This window comes from Xylocopa sonorina, chromosome 1, assembly GCF_050948175.1.
Source record: "Xylocopa sonorina isolate GNS202 chromosome 1, iyXylSono1_principal, whole genome shotgun sequence".
In the NCBI taxonomy this organism is placed as follows: domain Eukaryota; kingdom Metazoa; phylum Arthropoda; class Insecta; order Hymenoptera; family Apidae; genus Xylocopa; species Xylocopa sonorina.
The window spans coordinates 9,389,362-9,409,931 of NC_135193.1; the positions used below are offsets into that span (position 1 = coordinate 9,389,362).

Here is a 20,570-nt window from a genome sequence, read left to right on the forward strand (position 1 = left end):
GTGTGATTTATTTTTCAAATTCTGGTAATTCGTAGCAAGGTGTAATTAAGATTCGACTACGGTTCGAATAAGTTTGCAACGCAGCTCGTTGCATTACACGCGGGTATAAAAATGTTTGTATTATTAACGATTTAATTATGGTAATGCGAGGCTCGTAATTTATTCCAGCCGCGTAATCGAACGTACTTTATGCGGCACGGTGTGTCGGCGTGTTTTTAGTCGCTCGCGATTTCCTTAATAATGGACAGGTTGATAGATCGATCGATCGAGATGAGCCGACTGCAGCCTACTTCTTCCTCTGCCTCGCGACTCCTGTATTTTTATGAATGAATCCGTTTCAAAACGCTCGTTACCGACCTTCCTCACTCCACTTCCTCCATTAGAAGCGTCCAAACTCAAGTCGTTTCTTCTACGAGCGACACGAATCGCCAGTAGCATTCCCTTTTCAAATTTCTATTCTATACGATTCGCGAATCGACGACGATCGCAGCTAGCGACGGTGATTAGCGTCCGCCTCCGAGATGTCCGCTTCGACGTGGTCGTTCCATAACGGAAAGAGGCGCTCTTAGAAAATTCTGACAATGAGCCTGCATAACAGTACTCTCGCGTTTCTACGCTTACGCACGCTTGCGTAAGAGTATGAATGACAAAGTCATCGACCCGGGCCACCGCGTCACCGTATACGTAGCCATCTAAAAACAGCTCGTTTTCGATCGTTGTTTTGACTCGTCCGCCTCTCCGCGACCCGCCGCCTCTTTTAATCGTCGATCGTGGCCGCTTAACGGTTACGCTCCGCGATTAATCGAGAATATTTGATCGAAGGATTCAGCGAGACCGGAAATGTCGAGCCCGTTACATCGACGGGACAGAGTTTCAGCGAATTGTTCGTCGCGAAGTTAATCGTGCGATCGAAAAGAAATCGAGAACGTTCGATCGCGAGGCAAAGAAATCCGTCTCGAACCACCGCCGCGTTGCAGCAACGTTCGATTTCGATGCTAATTTCCGGGCCTCGTGACCGCCTCGCTACGCAACACCGGGTCGTTAATTGACTCGCTTAATTCCTCGACTCGTTTTCGACCAGGCGTCGTAGCTGCTTTTGTTTTTCTGACCCACATCGACGGAAAGTTCGTTGCCTCGTTTGCCCGCGCGTAGCCCCCCATTTTTGCTAGCCGCACGATCCTCGTCCGCCATCGCTACATCCTCCGTCCAATTAGAGCCTCCTCGCAAAGGTCACCGACAATATCGATGCTTGTTCGTACGAAAATTCGTTTGGATCGATCGAACTTAGAAACGAAGACTTGTAACCTACGATCCGTGGTGTAGACCAGTCACTCGCAAGTAGATAGTCCTCGACGATGATCAGACGAGTCCTCTGGCGTTCTCCATTTCGGTACTCGAGCGCGCACGATGCAACTGTGCCTTCGATTCAACATAATTCTTCGATTTCTTCATTTACAACTATATTTGTCAACTCTAATATTTTCAGATATATATATTAATAATAATAATATCAGAATTTCAAGATTATCAATCACAGACTCTCATCGATCATTTCTGTGGTATCCACTGGAGGAAACGATAAATTTTCGAAATGTTTGCGAAGTAATCACGACGAACGACGGGGTGAACGCGGTTAATCGAGAAGGATCCTCGTAACGGGGCGTCGCATCGCTGCGATCCGGTCTCCTCGCTTTGTCATGGAAATGAACGCGCTTGGGTATCTCCGTCGCGACGCAGAAATAAACCGTGATACAGAAATAGTCGTTTTAAAGCGGATCTATCGGCGTCGAGCAGGTTAGTGAACCGCGATCCCGGGAATCCACTTGTTTTCTATTCGACAAATCGTGGCTAACACCGAGGGGGAGGGACTGTTGCGCGCGTACGCGAGGCGAGGGACGCACGCACGTGCGTGCCGTATCGGCGTCGACGGCCCTCTGCGTCACTCGGCCAATCGGACGGGCTAGATTAGTCAGGCTCGTTACGGGCCAGAACCCTGAATCACGCCGCGTGGTTCCCAACGAAACCGCGCTTGACCCGATCGCTCCGCGTCGCGACAGGTATCCCTCGAGTTCGACGACCCCTTCTATGCGTCTTTTAAACGAACGAGTTCGTTACTCACGCTTTCTGGAATCGACCAAGTCGCGTTGCTTCTCGACGCTACCAGTTGTTCTCCAAGCTATTGGATTTGGAGTTAATTTCTTTGGAAGTTATTGGATTTCCAAAAAAATTTTCAGAAAACTATCCCAATTTGTAAAACTACCCTCGTCGAACGTAGACAGTAGATTCTATTAATTAATTCTAGTGGTTTTAATTGAAAAGTTTGAATTTTAGATGGATTAGAGGAGATCGCGAAGACAACCGCGAATCGACCAAGTCGCGTTGCTTCTCGATGCTACCAGTTGTTCTCCAAGTTAGTGGATTTCCAAAGAAATTTTAAGAAAACTATCCCAATTTGTAAAACCACCCTCGTCGAACGTAGACAGTAGATTCGATTAATTAATTCTAGTGGTTTTAATTGAAAAGTTTGAATTTTAGATGGATTAGAGGAGATCGCGAAGACGACCGCGAATCGACCAAGTCGCGTTGCTTCTCGATGCTACCAGTGTTCTCCAAGTTATTGGATTTCGAAAGAAATTTTAAGAAAACTATCCCAATTTGTAAAACCACCCTCGTGGAACGTAGAGTGTAGATTCTATTAATTAATTCTAGTGGTTTTAATTGAAAAGTTTGAATTTTAGATGGATTAGAGGAGATCGCGAAGACAACCGTGAATCGACCAAGTCGCGTTGCTTCTCGATGCTACCAGTTGTTCTCCAAGTTAGTGGATTTCCAAAGAAATTTTAAGGAAACTATCCCAATTCTTCAAACCACCCTCGTCGAACGTAGACAGTAGATTCTATTAATTAATTCTAGTGGTTTTAATTGAAAAGTTTGAGTTTACGATGGATCAGAGGAGATCGCGAAGGCAACCGCGATCATCCCTCGCTCCCAACAAGGGGTTGTTCACCGCGCGACGATGAAACAGAGGTGGCGAACAAGACCAGTAGCGATTCCCAGTTGGCGTGCTCGTTAATCTATTAATAAACGTGTCCTTAACTGTTCCAGCGAGCGGCTGCGCGGGTCGCAGCCGCGAAGGGAATCTCTCTCGCGCGCGTCTCGAACGAGCAAAACGAGCGAAGCAGGAAGAAGCGGCGCGCGGCGGGGCGGCGCGCGGCCGGGGAGCGGGCGTTCTCCGTTCGTCGCGAGATTAGCCAACCTGGAAGAGGGCCGATGCCAGTGAACTCGGTTGGCCGGTCACTAACCAGGTAACCCACACTAGCAACAACGTCAACGTGCTATGCAGCGCCGCCAGCAGCACCAGCACCACCGCCAGAGCCGCGGCAACGGTTACGCTACAGGCTTCTTCAGCTAACTTCCGAGCCGATGCCTCCCTCTCGATCCAACCGAGATAGACACGCGGCCGTCGATCGTTCACGACGAACCACTTTTCAAGATTTGCGCTCTGGAAACTAGCGTTTTTGATGGATGCACGTTTAGACAGATTTTCCTTATCGATTATTTCCACCCTCTTCGAGACGAGCGTAGAAAGATTTCGGATTTCTCGAGTCGAATTTCAGCCTCGTCGAGCTTCGAGTCGAGGAATCGGTTGACCCATTTGCCGCGTTCAGCTATTTCGAGCGCGTTACGGAAAAGTTGCAGCGCGGCGTGCAACGAGCGTGGCGAAACTGGATGGTCGATGGATCGACGAGGTTCGTCTAGAGCGCGAGGCGCGTGTAAATAAAACGCACGTATCACCGTGGACGGGGAAGTTACGAGGATTTAATTAGGATCGACTGGATTTAATGGACGTCCGCGGCGAGAACCGATTCCGTCGCGTCGCGGCGGTCTCGCAGATCGAAACCTCTCGCGGTGGGCAAAACGAAAACCACGCCACGGACACACTCTTAACCCTGTTTCCCTCCACGTACGCCAGGATTCTAGCTCACGACGTGGAACGTAATATTAACGGCCTCGCGGAGCATGCTGATAACGGTTGCCAGGAACAGCAAGAAGAGGCGAGCTCGCGCGCGCGCGCGTTCTCGCGCGGCTGTTCCACGGACGATTATCCGGAACTTTCGATCGCGATCGTTGACAGAATCTAATCGCCGTTCCGGCCCACTTCTGCCGTCCATTTTCTCTCTATCCCCTTTACCCGTCGTCCATACCAGCCGCGGACCTGTCTCATTACCTCGTCCGCGTATCTTTGCGAAAATTCCACCGCGAAACGGGGCCGCGCCACGTCGAACGATAATAAAGACCCGCCGCAGGACGGCGTAGAAACTTCGAGCAGTCGTTACAGAACGCAACGAGGAACCGCTATTCCGTACGAGCGTTCACGTACCGCGGCGACACGTGACGAGGAAAGTTTGTCAGCCCAGGTAAGAGGAAGAGACCCGACGAACGCTCGCTCGCGGGGTGGGACGATCCAGCTCCATCGCGGCGGTCACGTTTGCTCACCGAATTACCTAATGCCGCTCGCCTGAACCGTGTCGTTGGGTCACCAAAATCGAATCCTAGCGACCGCGACCGGAAACGACGCCCACTTCCACCAGCGAGACCACCCTCCTCGATCTCAGTCGCTTCTTCGATTTCCTCGACGTCGAATTAAAAATCGTCCATCGATCACGAGGACATCTCGAGCAGCTTCTTTTCATCAGAGTCGAAGGTCTAACGGTTCGAGGTAGCGATTCATCCTCACCCCCTTCTGGTTATCATCCCCACGGGTGGCGTCGCTGGTTCTCCTTCCGTTCCTCGCGATCTCCGTTGCTCCAGTCATCGAGGAGAGGGGGGCAAACGAGAAGAAAAAATGCTCGAGGAATTCTTCGGCAAAACCGGGCGCTCTCCACCGAGCAATTCCTCCCGATTATCCCCCCCGCCTTGGGAACGTGTTCAGAAGTTCACGGTCACCTTGAAGAGTACCACGAAGGTGTATTACGAAACGGTGGCGTGGCTCGCGTGTACACAGACCTTACCTTCTCCTCTTCGAGAACGGAGGAGGAACGCGCTCGCGACAGAGGAGGACGGAAACAGGAGCGTGGAGAACAAGAGGGACGAGGAAGACGAAGAAGAAGACGAAGAAGAAGAAGAAGAAGAGGGAGAGAGCGAGAGCGGTGGCAGCGTTGGTGGGGTTCTCTCCGACAGTTTGTTGCCCGGTGACCGAGTTCATCGCCTCCTCGTCGCCGATGCCCCGAAATCGAGAATATTCGAGAAGCGCCTGGCCCGCCCGACGAGACTCGCTTTTTCATCGAAAGCTGCCCGGCCAGGGAAACCTCGCCGCGGAAACGGTCGATGGAAAAGTGGCGAACGGCGTGCGAGGAGCGTGCGAGCCGCGTAGAAGCCGGCGAGCGGAACCGCGCCCGCCTCGAGAGCGCGCGCGCCGCGTTACCGAGCCGATTCGAGCCGTTCGAGCTTGCACGCTCCTCGCGCCGCACCGTAACGGTACACACTGTTGCACTTTGTACCCGCCGCTTCATAAACCGGGGACACGGCATTGTGGAAATTCGAGAACGCTCCGCGAGGCGCGCGTTCGCGCCTCCGCGTCGTCGCGTCCGCGGGTACCGCAAGCGGTTTTCCGCTCGAGACGTTGACTGAAATCGACGCGAGGAAGCAGAGACGCGACTGTTCGCAACTGTTTCTGCGTTCCGTCGATATAGTTACAGGGTTTCTATGTAGATTCACGGTTTTTAGCGGTGCGACACGATTTATGGCTGGTACTGGTTGCCTTAAACGGCCTGCTCGAGGGAGATTATCTTGGTGGCCTCTATAGAACGAGTGAAATTAAAAGGAATCGCTCGCGTTCTTCCTGTTCGCCTCAGAAGCGTTCGCGTGGAGCGAAAAATCGGCTCGAGATCGGTGATAGACTAGTTTCGGATGCTTCGCGAGAGAGTCGATTGTTTCTGTCGAGAATGTACCAGTGGCGGTTGTAAGCGTGAATGTGAATCGAGAACATTCGCGGCTGGAGTTGGTACCAGCGTCGAGCGAGAGGGCTGGCGAGTGATTCGCTTTAATTGATCGCAGAGTGGTCGCGGCTCGAACCTGATTCGATCGAGCGGACCGATGTCTGCTGGCGTTGGAAATTAAACGATCGATCGAGGACGACCGTGAACCGTCCCGTTTCTCTCGCACGCCCCCTTAAACGAGCCTCGCCTATCGATCCTTGGACGCGTCTCTCTATCTCGTTAAAAGGCGGAATCGTCACCGCGGATGTCGACCTCGCCGCGTGTCGAGGAAGCCAGTCGGCCATGGCTGTCTTATTCTACTGGCAGACTTTAATTAGCACCCGTCGAGCGTAACCGATTTCGCTTCGAGTCGCCCAGTTTGGCTCGTTCGATTCTCTCCTCGCTCGTATCTGAAGAATTCCAATCTCCACCTCGTAGCTTTAACTTTGGATCCTCGAATAAAAGTTTCCCGATGACGCGAGAAAAAATGTCGACTCGAGAGTCCTGTGCGACGAGAGATGAGACGAACAAGTCGCGCAGCGTGCAACTCTCACTGCACGTTCGCGTAATCCTTTCGCAGGGACGACGACGACGACGACGAAGAGGAGGAAAAGGCTTAGAGGCGGTCTCGCGTATCCCCGCTAGTCGCGCGGGTTCACTGCACCCCGCGATGGGCGAGATAACTGAATCTGCATCCCACTTTTGAACGGCGCGGCGGCCGATACTCGAGTAACCGCGTTCGGATGGGTGGCATCCCGCCGCGCGAACTGCCACGCGGCTATTTCAACCAGTCCTGCCGGTCAACGCTGGAGAAGAAGAAATATGAACTGTATCGGCTGTTGCGTGGTTCACTGAACCGGCGACGATCGACGAAGACTGCTCGCGAACGCGGCTACGCCTCGAGGATCCGCGACAGGTAGCCTCTGCTTCGACGTCGAGTCGAAAATCGCGCGCTCATTCTCCTAATAACTTTCAATCAACGATCGTAATTGGTGTACTGAGAAAGTGCGAGGATAATGGATGATTTTTGGTGCAAGAAATAAAAACCCCATGAAAATTATTCGAGAAACGAACATCTCGAACCTGAAGATTCCTCGAGGATCGCTTTGGGGTGAAATCAACCCTTAAATATTCTACTGTAATTCTCCAACTGTTTCTCAGAAAAATCGTCGATCCGCAAAATTCCAGCTGCTCGTAAAAATCGCGGATCCGCTCGAAATCGACGCGACGAATCTAAGCAGGCCAAGCGAGTCCGCGCGCTCGTGGAACAGCCTGTAGAGGCGCGAGAGTATAAGGCGTGAGTTCTGGTATCGCCAGGCTGCGGAGGACAATGCACGGGTTGAGTCGGTACAGCGTCGGTCAGTGGCCGTGTGCCTTGGACGGTTACGTATCACGTATTCACAACGCGAACTTCTCTTTGATCGGTCATCGGCACGACCCTCGTCGAGCGCGCGCGACCGCGCGTGCACACATCGCGAGCACCGCCTGCTCGCTCGTACGTGCACGCCACTCGTCCATCGAGTCCGTGGAGATGCACGCGCGCGCGCGCGTACTTGAGTCGACGGTGGTTAGAGGGAAGAAAGGGGTGAGGGGACGAGCCGTTGCACACGTTCGCGATGCCACGTTCTTCTCTGTGCATTAAACGAGCCTCATTGTGCCGAACGAGCGAAAACCTGGCCAGGATCTCGCGTCGTCCTCTCGCTCGTTGCCGCCGCGAGTTCCTCGCGAGGACGCTGACAGGTTCGATCGCGAGTCGCGATTCCAGCTGCGAGCAAGTAGCTTCGAGCGTGGACGTTGAATCGTACGTTCCTCTTCTGTTCTTTTCGCTTGGTCGAGATCATAGAAGAAGGCACGAGGAAGAGGGAGTTGATCTGTAACGATGAATAGTATCGAGAACGAAATGACGCAGAGTAGAAATAGAATTTTCGAGAATCCTTTGCAGAGGTTCGAAGAAGAGACGAAAGGTGAAATGGCAGCGTCGTCGATAATGGAGCCGTGATACGGGGTCGAGTGAATGGCCACTGGCCGAAAGTAAGTTTTCGGCCGAGTAAAAGTGAAGCGATAAACGCAGCGGCGAGCGGAGCCGTTCGCGGTTCGTTCCGATCGACGCTGGCGACGGAGAACGGAAACGGCGTTCTCCAGCGAGCGGCGATCGCTCGACCCATCGCGTTTAACTGTGAAACGCTAGCCACCCTAATTGGGCCAATCGTGTACGGGCCACCGAACACGGACAACAACGGGCCTGGCCCCGATAAGATCGAACCTCTGCGCGCCCCGATCCTCCCGCTTACGCGCACGAAAGTGGTTCCGCGCTCGCCTCTACCGGTGACTACTTTCGTTCTTGGATAGAGCCAACTAGGGAGCTGATCGTCGATGCCCAAGCGTTAACCAGCAATCTGATTTCTTTCGTGGAATCGTTCTCGCGTCGATGGCAAATTCTATGATCTCCAATCGCGAAGAAAGGAAAGGGAAGAAGTACCAGTCTATCCGTTCTCCAAATCTTGGAGAACGGAAGCGACTCGACTCAGAGGTGCCTCTGACACAGACTTAGCGTCACAGAACTTCTATTCTCGTTCTCTCGAATTTCAAAATTGTTACGATACGAAGAAAGGTAGCACAAAAAGAGAATTGAACATCTCGAAGCTGGCTGAAGCTCGCGAGCCGAAGATCGCCGTCGCCGCTCCAGATCTGTCGCTCTAAATTCATACGAATGCCGATAGCGCGATCGAGACCAGTCCCCTGGCGTCGTGCTGGTTGTTCGCGTGCCTGGCAGTTCTACAACGAGCGTGAAAGGGGGAAAGAAAGAAGGCGGCGGCGACGCAGAGAGGAGCCGGTTCAACGACGACGATCCACCACCGTGTGCCGCGGCGGCAACAGCAGAAATACGCTGGTATGCTCGCGTGCTGCCCACAGAGTGGGGCCACACGCCAGAGATACCCCTTTCGTCGTGCTGACCGGAGAAGGGAGGTTAGTGAACGCAACTGGACGCCGGTCACTCACCTCCAACCATATTGCTCCACATCCATGGAAGATAAAGAAGAGGAGGAGGAGGAGGTGCTGGTGGTGGTGGTGGTGGTGATGGACAGCGGCGTACCGCACCAGCTATGCACCGACCGCTTATGCAATCGCGCGAAATTTCACTCGTTACACACCCTCTCCGCCCACCCCCATCTCGCGTCCAGCGAGAGACGCTTCTAAGCGATGATATCGATTCGATATTTAAACAGCGATGTCGATTATATTCTGAGGCTAGAAATTTCCAGGTGCTAATTCGGGAGTACTTTCGATTTCTTGCTCGAGAAATCTACTTTTTCTTTTGGCTGATTTATCCCGCGACCGTGAGTTTCTTCTATTTCAGGGCGCGCAGAATAGTTTCAGAGTCGTCAGGAACGATTCGATGTACTTGTTTCGTGTCTATCGCGCGAGTACTGCGATTATGGTTGCGTACTTCTGGTTGACGATCGATCAGGCGGGAGCGTCGCGAGACAATACGCGATATCCGGTTCGGAGAAAGTAATCCGTGTATCTGGAAAAGTCGATGGTCGTTGCGTGACGTGGCGCGTCGCGCAATAATGGAAAAATCGAGCCGGTCGAAACTTTCGTTTCGAGACGGCGTTTCGAAACGTTTGAGGTCGGAATGCGAGACGGGATGAATAATGGAGCGTGAGGGCCGGCTCGAGTGCGAGTCCCTCGGGTTCTCCGGCTCCGAGCCGAGCGAAACAACCTCCCATTACGTAACGACGAAAGTAGGCAAGCACGAATTTGGTTATTCGGTCAACGGCGCGGCCCGAGGACTAATCGACTCTGCCCGGGGGCCAGCTTGCCTCGGTTTTCCAGTCTCTTCGAGCCTGTAAAAGAGAGAGAAACCGAAAACGATCGTAATACTTGTACGCCACGCTCTCCGCGACGCGAAGAAAACGTAATCGACGCGACTGGTTCGATGAAGCGCATGGATCCTTTTGCATTTCGATCGACGATGGTCGTCTCTAAATGGAACTTATCTTTCGCCTCGTGGAATAGCGATTTTTACGACGATCGAAAGATGTCTCGCGATCTTTCACTCTTCGCGCAGAAAATTTTCTTTACACACTACTACTCGATGCCAACAATTTTCTTTATGCAAACGTTCAAACTGAAATGCAATCTGTATCGCGACTCCAGTCGACTATCTCCTCTCCGTTCGCCATTGCGCAATGTCTCCGCAAGAGGAGTAATTCCGAGGAGGCTACCAAATTCGAAGAGAGCCAGAGTAGCCTCTGAAATTCCACCTGTCCTTCATTCCCAGCCCGCAATCGTGACCCAATATCTCCCACCCAAAGGTGACTGGGTGCCACACCGGGAAACGCTCGCTCCCCCACATCCCATGATCGGAATACACAGTCCGATCGGTACGTTCTAACGCCCGTGGCGGAGCCACTTTTCATTCTCCGCTCGTTCCTCGCGATGCACCGGCACACCGTGAACGCGATGCAACGGGTTCACTGAACCCGACCTGACCCTCGCTATATCAATGCTAATGCGGGACCACGCCAACGCGTGCATATCGCGCTGGGACCAACGGTGGACAGAGTCTACGGGCCATCGCCTCTCCCTCTACCTCCTTCTCTCTCTCTTTCTCTCTCTTACTCTTTCTCTTTCTCTCTCTCTCTCTCCTCCTTGCTCTTCGTGGCTCGTTACCGCAACCAGGCCGCGCGCGCGTTGCGCTGCTCCAACGGCGTGTTCCCTGGCCAGAGTGCCCGGAAGGGACGCATCCTTTCGTCGGAACGGGAATAGCCAAGCTGTAAATCCGCGCTTAGAGCCCCCCCCCCCCCTCCCCGCGGTGCTCCTTCGACCGTTCCCTGGCCGTTGGATACGCCGCTCGTTCGACTCGCGGTACACATCGTGGATCGTGGCGCAGGTTGGAGAACGATCGAGGTGGAGTGTGCTCGCGATTACCGGGGCACGCGGTGAATTTAGAGGCACGTATCGAGCCGTTCGACTTCGCGCGTGGGAAACACCACGGCGATCGACCCCTTTTCTGGGGCGCGATCGATTCCTACGGCGGGGCATGGGTGTAACGGAATGTCCGAGGTGAAATATTTCGCTGTGAACGATGACTCTTTTCACATTGACGATTGTTACTTAAGAATTGTTACTCGATCGCCTCAGCGAGACTCTGTATTTGTATTTAGCAACAATCGAAAGATCGTCGAAGAACAAATAAGATACTGTGTTCGAAGGACCACCGATAAACTGGTCCCCAGGTTGGGGCATCGAAGGATCGGTCTGTCCGTCGTATAAAATTTAAGGTTACCCGCGTTAATAATCGCAAAAACGACGAGAAGGAATTCGTATCGCGAGGCGCAACGGTCCCGCGGCGCTTCCAGCGGCGTTCGCGTTCGCCTCTAACGATGCAACGACCTCTCTTCCTCCCCTCCCCTCCCCTCTCCCTCTATCTCTGCCCGCGGTCGTGGCATGCACATCGGCTAGTGCACCGACGTATCTACAGTTAGGCGAACCGAATTCGCGACAATGAACGAGGAAGTCAGCCGCGGTTGCTCACCGCGCCGACCTATTTTTGGGGGGAGCAGGGAAGGGAGTCGGGGCGAGGAGGCCGAGGAGACCCCGAACCGGTGCCGCGCGCGTAAATTTAAACGCGCGACTACGCGAGCCAGCCTTACTCTCTTCTCTTCCGCGCCGTTGTCGTCCTCGAGGTGATTCATCGACTTTTTGGAACCGGAAATCGACCCTCTATTTTCGCCCCGCGACAGGGTGAACGGCCTGCGCCGCGTCGCGTGCCAGCCACCGGCATTCCGATCGACCGGATTACCACCGCTCGACTCTTATCTCGTTCAAACGCCGTCCTTTACGCTTATCTCTCTCTCTCTCTCTCTCTCTCTCTCTCTCTCTCTTTCTCCTCGTTCCTGGTCCCTTCTTCTGGTAGTCGATGCGATGATCGCTCGAAGGTGTCTCTGCAGAGGTATAGACTTGCTTTCCATCGAGAGAACACAGAAATTGGAAGAACGGTAGAAGTATCGTGGAGATCTTCAAGAATTTCTGTTCGAGATAGGTTAATTTGCTTGGTTTGCAAAGATTGTTTAAGAACGAGTAATGTTTCACAGAGGTGATGCACGTTTGGGTGTTTAAATATTGGCGACGAGAAGAGATACGTCGAGTAAGTCGCAAGTTTACGCTAGAGAAAGGGGTGAAACGGCACGCGAGAGGGATTATAGCTGATGGTGTCTCTGCAGAGGTATAGACTTGCTTTCGATCGAGAGAACACAGAAATTGGAAGAACGGTGGAAGTATCGCGGAGATTTTCAAGAATTTCTGTTCGAGATAGATTAATTTGCTTGGTTTGCAAAGATTGTTTAAGAACGAGTAATGTTTCACAGAGGTAATGTACGTTTGGGTGTTAAAATATTGGCAACGAGAAGAGATATGTCGAGTAAGTCGCAAGTTTACACGAGGGAAAGGGGTGAAACGGCACGCGAGAGGGATTATGGCTGAGGGCGATCCGCTCGTTCCCATCGTTTCGAAAGCGGCGCTGACCCGTTCACGACGAGCGACCGGCCGCGAGGCGTCTCGATTCGCATCGTTACGTGTGCTCCCGATTCCGATTAACCCGCTTCGATCGATCGACCGCCCGAGCGCCGCTCGATCACCGCCGCGATCCCACCCACGCGATCCGCCCGACTTATCCTTTAAAGGGCACCTGCCGCACCGGCGAAAGCGAGTTTACGCAGATCGCGCGAACAATATCGCGCCACGACGGAATCATTGTATGCAAATCGGCTGACGCTTGCCGATTCGCCGCCATTCGCGATGCATCTGGGCCGCTGGGCGGTTACACGCGTTAATTGCTCGCTGAATTTCAGAATTCCTCCTCTCGTTCTCGATTCGAAACCGATTTTCCTCCAATCGTTCTCGTTCTGTGCACTTGCGAAGCCTTCTTCGAAACCACCTGCTCGAAATTGCTCCGTTTCCTTCGCTCGTAGCAAGTTAGCACGGACTGGCGAATGTATACCGACTTTTTAGAGCAATTCGCGATACTTTTACTTTCAACTGCGAACTCTGTGCTCGAAAACGTAAGAACTGTAGGGTACACGCGTCTTAGAACTATTTTAGTACCTTTTCATTCGCTTGTTACAATTTTCCTCGCGATAACTCCGATCGATTCCCTTCTAATCTAAGAAAAAACGATGCGATGTCTTTCGACAGGATCGCTGGGGCGCGGAGAAGGAGAGACTCGCCAAGGATCACCGTCGAGGAACAATGGCGGACTTATTCGACGGCAGGACGGGCCGCGATCGGTTAAGGAAACTTGAACGTGGCCATTACATCGGTAGACAACTACCGCAACGTCGTTAACTAAGGCCAGGAACGAGGCAAAGTACAGGGGCACCGTATTCGTCGACCTTCTTCGGTCATCGGCTCGAGCGGGCCCGTTCTCTCGAAATTTTATGCTGCCAGGCGGAAGCTGCTCCCGATGTCGCCTCTACACACGAAAACAAAGCGGGTGTCTCTCACGCGGTGGCTCCGTGTGCTCTCTCGCGTGGAATATCGAATCGTTCGTACGATGAAATTAAATATCCGCGTGTTAGATTTTCTAACAACTTGTTCGCGCGTTTTCTTCTGAGAGACGTTAGAAGCGTCGCTTGAATAATAGCGGTGATTCATGGTCCGCGTTGTAAATCGCCATTCGTAATTAACCCGTTCCGCTGGCGACGCCGCGGCACGAGCGACGAGAGTATTGTCGCGATTGATTGAATTATAACCGGCACCCGTATGATTGCAGGAAATAAGCCGAGGGAAATTAGCTAATAACGCGATAACGGCCAGCTACTGTTGGCGTCGTTGGAATTACCGTCAATTTTACCTCGCGCGATTTATGTCCGCCTATAAAAGTTCGCCTCGTTTCCCCTCCGCGGTAAGGATCGAGTAGTTCGTCGCGACATCGCGTTACGAGACGTTCGCAGTCCGAAAATGGTAGGATCGCGATCTCGTGCCACTCAGGAAGTCCCTGGGACATCGTCAAACGCTCGTCTAATCTGAATCGCGATGTCCTAGACGCGAGCCAGACAAACAGAGTCCACTTTTGAATATTCATCGCTGTTTCAATAAAGGAAACGACGTTGCGTGTCTCGTGTACCGTCGAGAGCTGGGAAATGGCGCACGAAATGGCACAGGGACGACAGGGATGCTCGCGTGACTTCATTTGTCACGTTTCCAACCGCCGCGATTAAATGAGAGAAAATGGTACCGCGCAACGTGCGAGTCTTTTCTCTGCGGAAATTCTGCTTACAAATCCTTGCATCGATTTTAGAAATACTCCAGCGCTAGCAAGCTTCGAATAGTAATCACATTCATAATCCATAATTCATACGATTTCGATTGGTAAACGTTGTCAACCTGTCGCAATCTTGATAATCGTGTCGATCTGGACCAAGCGTCGCATCGTGGCGTATCAAAATGCACTCGACCGTATCCTCTACCGAACGACACGCAAACTAGTGGACACTGGTCCCCAGAGAGGCTAAAAGACCCGTATTCCTCGAAGATGCCAATTATCTGGATCTCCACGCGGTGCAACAGCGCGCTCGACGATCGCGAGCCAAACGATGACGAGTCGGAGGAACCACGCGCCTCCGCTGGTACCTGGTACCCAAATAGAGCCACTGGAGAACGCGTGTAATTCCCCATCGAAACGAAAGCATTCGAGCGTTCCGGTTCGCGCGCACTCGAGACCTTGACCAGCGGTGGCCTCCGTTCACGGAGGCGGTGGCCCGGTATTTTCGACGCGATACTCATTGCCGCGACACGCTCAGAAACAACAACCGACGGTCGTTGACCAAGCTGCGAGTCGTCGCAGCGAGGAACGCCGCCGGCGTCTCGCGAGACCGCATGGAAAATAATTCGCCAAGGGCCTCCACTGTGCGACGCGTTCACGGAAAAAGAGGTCGTAGACCTCCAGCTTCCTCGTTCTCTCGATCAATCGAGTCAGATAGACGCTCGCGTCTATTCTACAGGCTGTTCCACGAATTACCAAAGACTTGGACGACAACAAAAAAAAGCCCACAACACAGGATACATCGATTAATTCTACGCTCATTAGCGCGTGGCCCAGAATCTGCCGACAAACAAACCGATCGTCGAACTAACAGTACACACCGTCCGATCGAACCGTCTAACCTTGAACCCCAGCCCAGTCCTCTCCAACGAACAACCTACTTCCTTCCCCCGAAACCTTCCGTCGACCTTGCCACCACCACCAGAAACGCTGTCTAACGTGCACGAACGTAGGAATGGAACCATCCTCCGCCCATTAGACAGAGTCGCGCGGTACCAATCGGGCCATTAGTCCGTCGTGGGCATCCCTGGCGGCGGTGTTAATTTAAGAGGGGGAGGGACGCACCTTTGGGACACCCGTCTATCGGTCATTCACAACGCCAGGGTACACGACGTTAGGCAGAGAGAGAGAGAGAGAGAGAGAGAAGTTTCCACGAGCAGTTCGACGTCTGTCGATGACACAGAAGGCGATGTAAAGGGGAGGAGGCGGAGGAAGGCGGGTAACGAAGAGGTGGAGGAAAGAAAAAAAGAGCGTCCTCGCCTGAAGGTGTCACTGACTCCCGTACGTAGGTGATCGACCTCCATAGCCTCCTGCCCCCCCTCCAACGTGAGCCGGTGGGAACACCTCCGTGTCCCCCGTCGCCGTCCGCGCGTTCCTTCTCTTCCTCTTGCGCGTTGCCCTGTTTGTCCGTCTGCGAATGCGTGTACACGCCGTGCCGGTGACGTAACGCCGGTTATTCAACCTGGCCTGCCTGCCCGCCTCGGTGACGAAATGCCAATGCCCACGCTCCGCTCCGCGAAAGTTCCATTTTCCCTTGGTCACCGCCGGTACCATTGTCCCGCTGCGAGAGATTGCCGACTTCCGGAGTCGTGGATGGGGAAACGATACGCGGTCTCGTTTTGGGGAGGACTCTCTGGCAGCGGAGAAACTGTTTTCTTCTGATCTTTTCATTACCTTCCAGAGCTGCTGATTTATTACTGCAGGATCTAAATATTTTATTGTTGTTTATTGGCGAATTTGTACGTTTCAGTTTATTATTATTATTATTTCGACTTTTTACTAAGTCATCTGGAGAACTGTTGAGAAAAATGTAAGGAGTGCAGGGAAGAAAGGGGTGAGAGCAAGAGTGAGGTTAAGGGTGGTTGGTCGTCGACGATCGAAGAAACTGTTTTGTTCTGATCTTTTCATTACCTTTCAGAGCTGTTAATTTATTACTGCAGGATCTAATATACTCGTTTATTGGCGAATTTGTACGTTTGAGTTTATTATTATTATCATTTCAACTTCTTACTAAGTCATCTGGAGAACTATTGAGAAAAATGTTAGGAGTGCAGGGAAGAAAAGGGTGAGAGCAAGTGTGAGGTTAAGGGTGGTTGGTCGTCGACGATCGAAGAAACTGTTTTGTTCTGATCTTTTCATTACCTTCCAGAGCTGTTAATTTATTACTGCAGGATCTAATATACTCGTTTATTGGCGAATTTTACGTTTGAGTTTATTATTATTATCATTTCGACTTTTTACTAAGTCATCTGGAAAACTATTGAGAAAAATGTTAGGAGTGCAGGGAAGAAAGGGGTGAGAGCAAGTGTGAGGTTAAGGGTGGTTGGTCGTCGACGATCGAAGAAACTCTTTTGTTCTGATCTTTTCATTACCTTTCAGAGCTGTTAATTTATTACTGCAGGATCTAATATACTCGTTTATTGGCGAATTTTACGTTTGAGTTTATTATTATTATTATTTCGACTTCTTACTAAGTCATCTGGAGAACTATTGAGAAAAATGTAAGGAGTGCAGGGAAGAAAGGGGTGAGAGCAAGAGTGAGGTTAAGGGTGGTTGCTCGTCGACGATCGAAACGACGCGATCGAGCGATCGCGATGAGGAAAGAGGGAAAGTTGCGGCGGTACGGGCTGGCCTGGCTTCGTCTAACAGGAATCAAACGCCAGAGAAGCGGAGGGGGCTACGAGGTAAGGGGGTCAGCCTAAATCCACAGGGCCTAGACGGAGCCGCGAACGAAAGTGTTTACTGTTTACAGTCGTTACTTTCGGGACCGCGTCATCGTGGCCTTGTTAACGCCCGTTAGAAACCGTCCGCGTTAGAAGCGTTCGATTCCATCCTGGTCACCTGCCACGAATAACCAAACAAACAAACGACCATCGTATTATACCTTACAAAATTTATAATTCAATAAAATGCTCGTTAAATACACGGGGAAAACGAGCAGAGAGAGACTCGTTCACGGAACATTCCAGAGGCTCCTGCGTTCACCAACAGGTACCACGCCGTGTTCGAAGCGATGCAGACCGAATCTGCTTAAGCCACGAGTACAATCGAGTTCTCCACGGTGTGACGCGCGTATCGAAAAGTACGCTGGCTGTAATAAAACCGAAATAGAGACGCGGAAGGTTCGCTCGGGTCCTTGGTCAGGCGATTCCGTTAGCCGGTCGAAGGAGGATCCTCCTGGCGAACGCCGCGAAAGGATGCGGAAGCGGCTGGCGCGCTCGCGCGCCGGTGAGTGACCTATGGCTCCTTCGTGTCAACGCACTTCGTTTACGAGCACGGCCACCGTGTGTCCTCGCACGTGCGCGTGCCACGTACGAGCGAAAATGGGACCGGTTTTCGGCGGCCCCATGGACGCTGGCCACGCTGAACATTGTACTACTGGTTTCGGCTAGGCCACGCGCGGCGCCGTTCGCGTAACGCTGACGTAACCGCGTGGCGTTGGAGAACGGTGCTCGCAGGAGTAGCAGGGTGCGCCATTTCGGTGTTCCGCGCGGCCAGATTTCTCTGAATCGGTTCGTTATTCAGCTGGCGTGCGGATGTTATTTAGGCCTGCCCCGCGAGTCGAGAAAGGCGCGAAGGAAGAGTGGACGAGGATACGACGAGAGGAGAGCACGATGGCCGTGGAGTAGGGCTTTTTTTGCCGTCGATTAGCGTAACGGTGAATCCTTAGGCGAGATCGCGGAAGGCTACCGCTGTTCAGGGTGTAGAGGGACCATAGGCGTGCGCCGTGGTTCCGCGGAGTTATTAGCGTGAAATGCGATAATTCGCTCTACTCAGCGGCGCTCCAACCCGTTTTTGAACCCGTCGTGTTCCCGTTCCACTCGTACGTTGCGAATGTTCCGGTATCGCATCGTCGTTAAACTTCGAGTCCGGTACCCTAACCTGTACGAGGCTCCCAAAGTTGAATGAAAAAACGAGAAAGAGCCTCTAATCTTTGCCAGTTCTCGAACGATCGTATAAATTCGAGCGGCGCGAGCTAAAATTGGAATTCGTGTAAACTTGGCTAAACACGGATCCGAGGCCGCGAAGTAGGATAACAGGTGCGAGAGGGGCTAATCAGAAATGCGAAAAAGGAACGAGGAGAGTCCGAGCGTCCATGGTAGTCGCAGATAAAACGTATGGCACCTTTATGGGTCACTCGCATCGATCAGAGGCGGCGCGCGCCAAAACAACAGCGCGGAAACCGAGCCGCGGAACGAAACCAGGAAACAGCGGAGCCCGCAAAGTGGAACGAGCGAGCGAGCCGGGGGCAACGACCGGCTTCGTCACCAGGTGCCGACCTGAAATTTCATTAAGGGCGTCCAGCCATTGCGCAACCGATTAGGATCGTCACGGTGTTTACACGGCGCTAGCGTACGCTCCAAGATCGCTCGAACGGGACAAAGGTCCACGATCGTTCCCCCAGTGTACAATCGAAGGCGTCCGTGGAAATTTTCCAACCAGATCCAACCGTACACGCGCGCGCGTACACACTCCCATATTCGATTCGAAACCTTCTTTTCGATGGGTTCAAGGCTTGCGTTCCGTCTGCCTACGTTTCTAGATTACCTCTATCGGAAAAGTACTGAAAGTGGAGAAAGTTCGAGGGGAATCGATCGAGAAACCGACGAGGAAAATTACTCTGATTATGTGGAATCGAGGTGAATACGATATAGAAATATTCTACGTTTATTTTTTATCCGTTTCGTAGACTTTGAGTGTACGTCTCTCGTTCAGAGTTTTACGCGGAATAGTCATCGAAGCGTATCGAAGTTCGAGGATCTCGTTGGAAAAAGATCAGAGTCAAAGGGTGGAAGCGATCGATCGAACTCCGTTGCGGTAATTCTCGAACGCCTGGCAGAGATCGTGGGACGATACCATTCGCAAAATCGACGGCGTTTATTGCGTTAGCAGAAGGAAGGCAGATTCGACGCGAACGGATAGGTGGACGATCGAAAATAATCGAGGTTTCGCAAGCCGTCTCGGTCCACCGCGGATAGCAAGGCCACCAGGGTCGTAGCCGTTGCTCGATCGCGGCCTATTTGCTGGCTGATTTGTGGAGAATAATGCAACTGTCATCGAACCGCGATATCCTCGACTTCCACGAGAGATTTCATTTTTTACCATATTTCCTATGCAAATTTCAATTTCCACCTACCGTTGCGAAATAGCTGCGGCAAGCCTCTGTACGTCGTGGTATTTAATCGAATAAGAAAAAAAGAAGTGGGATAGAAAATAAATCAAGCGATGATTGCCTTCGTGGATAAAAACGATTCTAAATTACAGCTGTTTCATTTTTTCTCTTCTCTTTTTTTTTCTTTACGGTACCCGTTCGATGACTGGAGGTTTCAACGAGCTTGAAACGAAATCGTAGATCTCGATCTCGCACGATTTATGGAGCAGCAACCACCGCGCGATGACGATCGGATATTACATTTTTACGGAAAGCTCGCACGCGCGCACGGGGAAAGTAACATAGCTCGCGAGCGCGCCGTTTACTTTCAACCGGCCATTCGAAAGCCTTTCCCCGGCGGTCCCGGTGAAACGATTAACGCGTTCCTCTTTCACTTTCCTGCGTTTTCATCGGCCGTTCACACTGGCCGGAGACCACCACCCGTTTTCGACTGAAATCAGTTTCAAATCACCGCCGCGCTGCGCGCCTACGCTGCGTCCTAACACGTCGAATACCAACGCGAAACGCATCGAAATTCTGCAAACTGTATCCAAAATTGTTGCTCGCGTCTCTCTACAACCAAGTGCTCTTACTTACGCCACTTTTCGACGAGTAAAAATTATTTTTCTCAACGTTTCCTTCGTTTTTCGACGCTGACGATCATCCGAATAACGTCTCGACCTTTCTAATAGCTTAGCTCAGACGATATTGCCAAAATGAGGTCGAAAATGAATTTCAAATTCGAAGAGCCTAAAAGAGAAATCCCTCTTCTATCATGGTCACGCAATTTTTTTTTTTTTTTTATTATGTAAAGATCAACTACTTTCGCAGACCAAATACTTTGACAGAAGAAACGTACCACCAGTGTATATCAAATTGGCTCGATGGTATCAAAGGGGACGGGTGTTCTTGAACCAAAAACGAGGAGGATCATGGAAGCTGGTCCCATGGGGCCACGTAACATCCCGCCGCTGATATAAGCGGACACCAACGACGTCTCTAACGCGTGAAAGTAAGAGCCGTCTCCGCGCGCGACGGCCTTGATTCGGATGGGGTTGCCGTCCGACATCCAGGACGGTCGAGGCCCGTTTCGACGTTGCTCAACAACGCT

The 20,570-nt window shown here is 52.1% G+C and overlaps 1 protein-coding gene across 2 annotated transcripts in view; it reads right to left on the reverse strand.

Moving 5' to 3' along the window:
- Positions 1-20,570, reverse strand: part of E75 (ecdysone-induced protein 75) — a 138,698-nt gene that overhangs the window by 31,602 nt on the left and 86,526 nt on the right. The gene's annotated exons all lie outside the window — the stretch shown is intronic.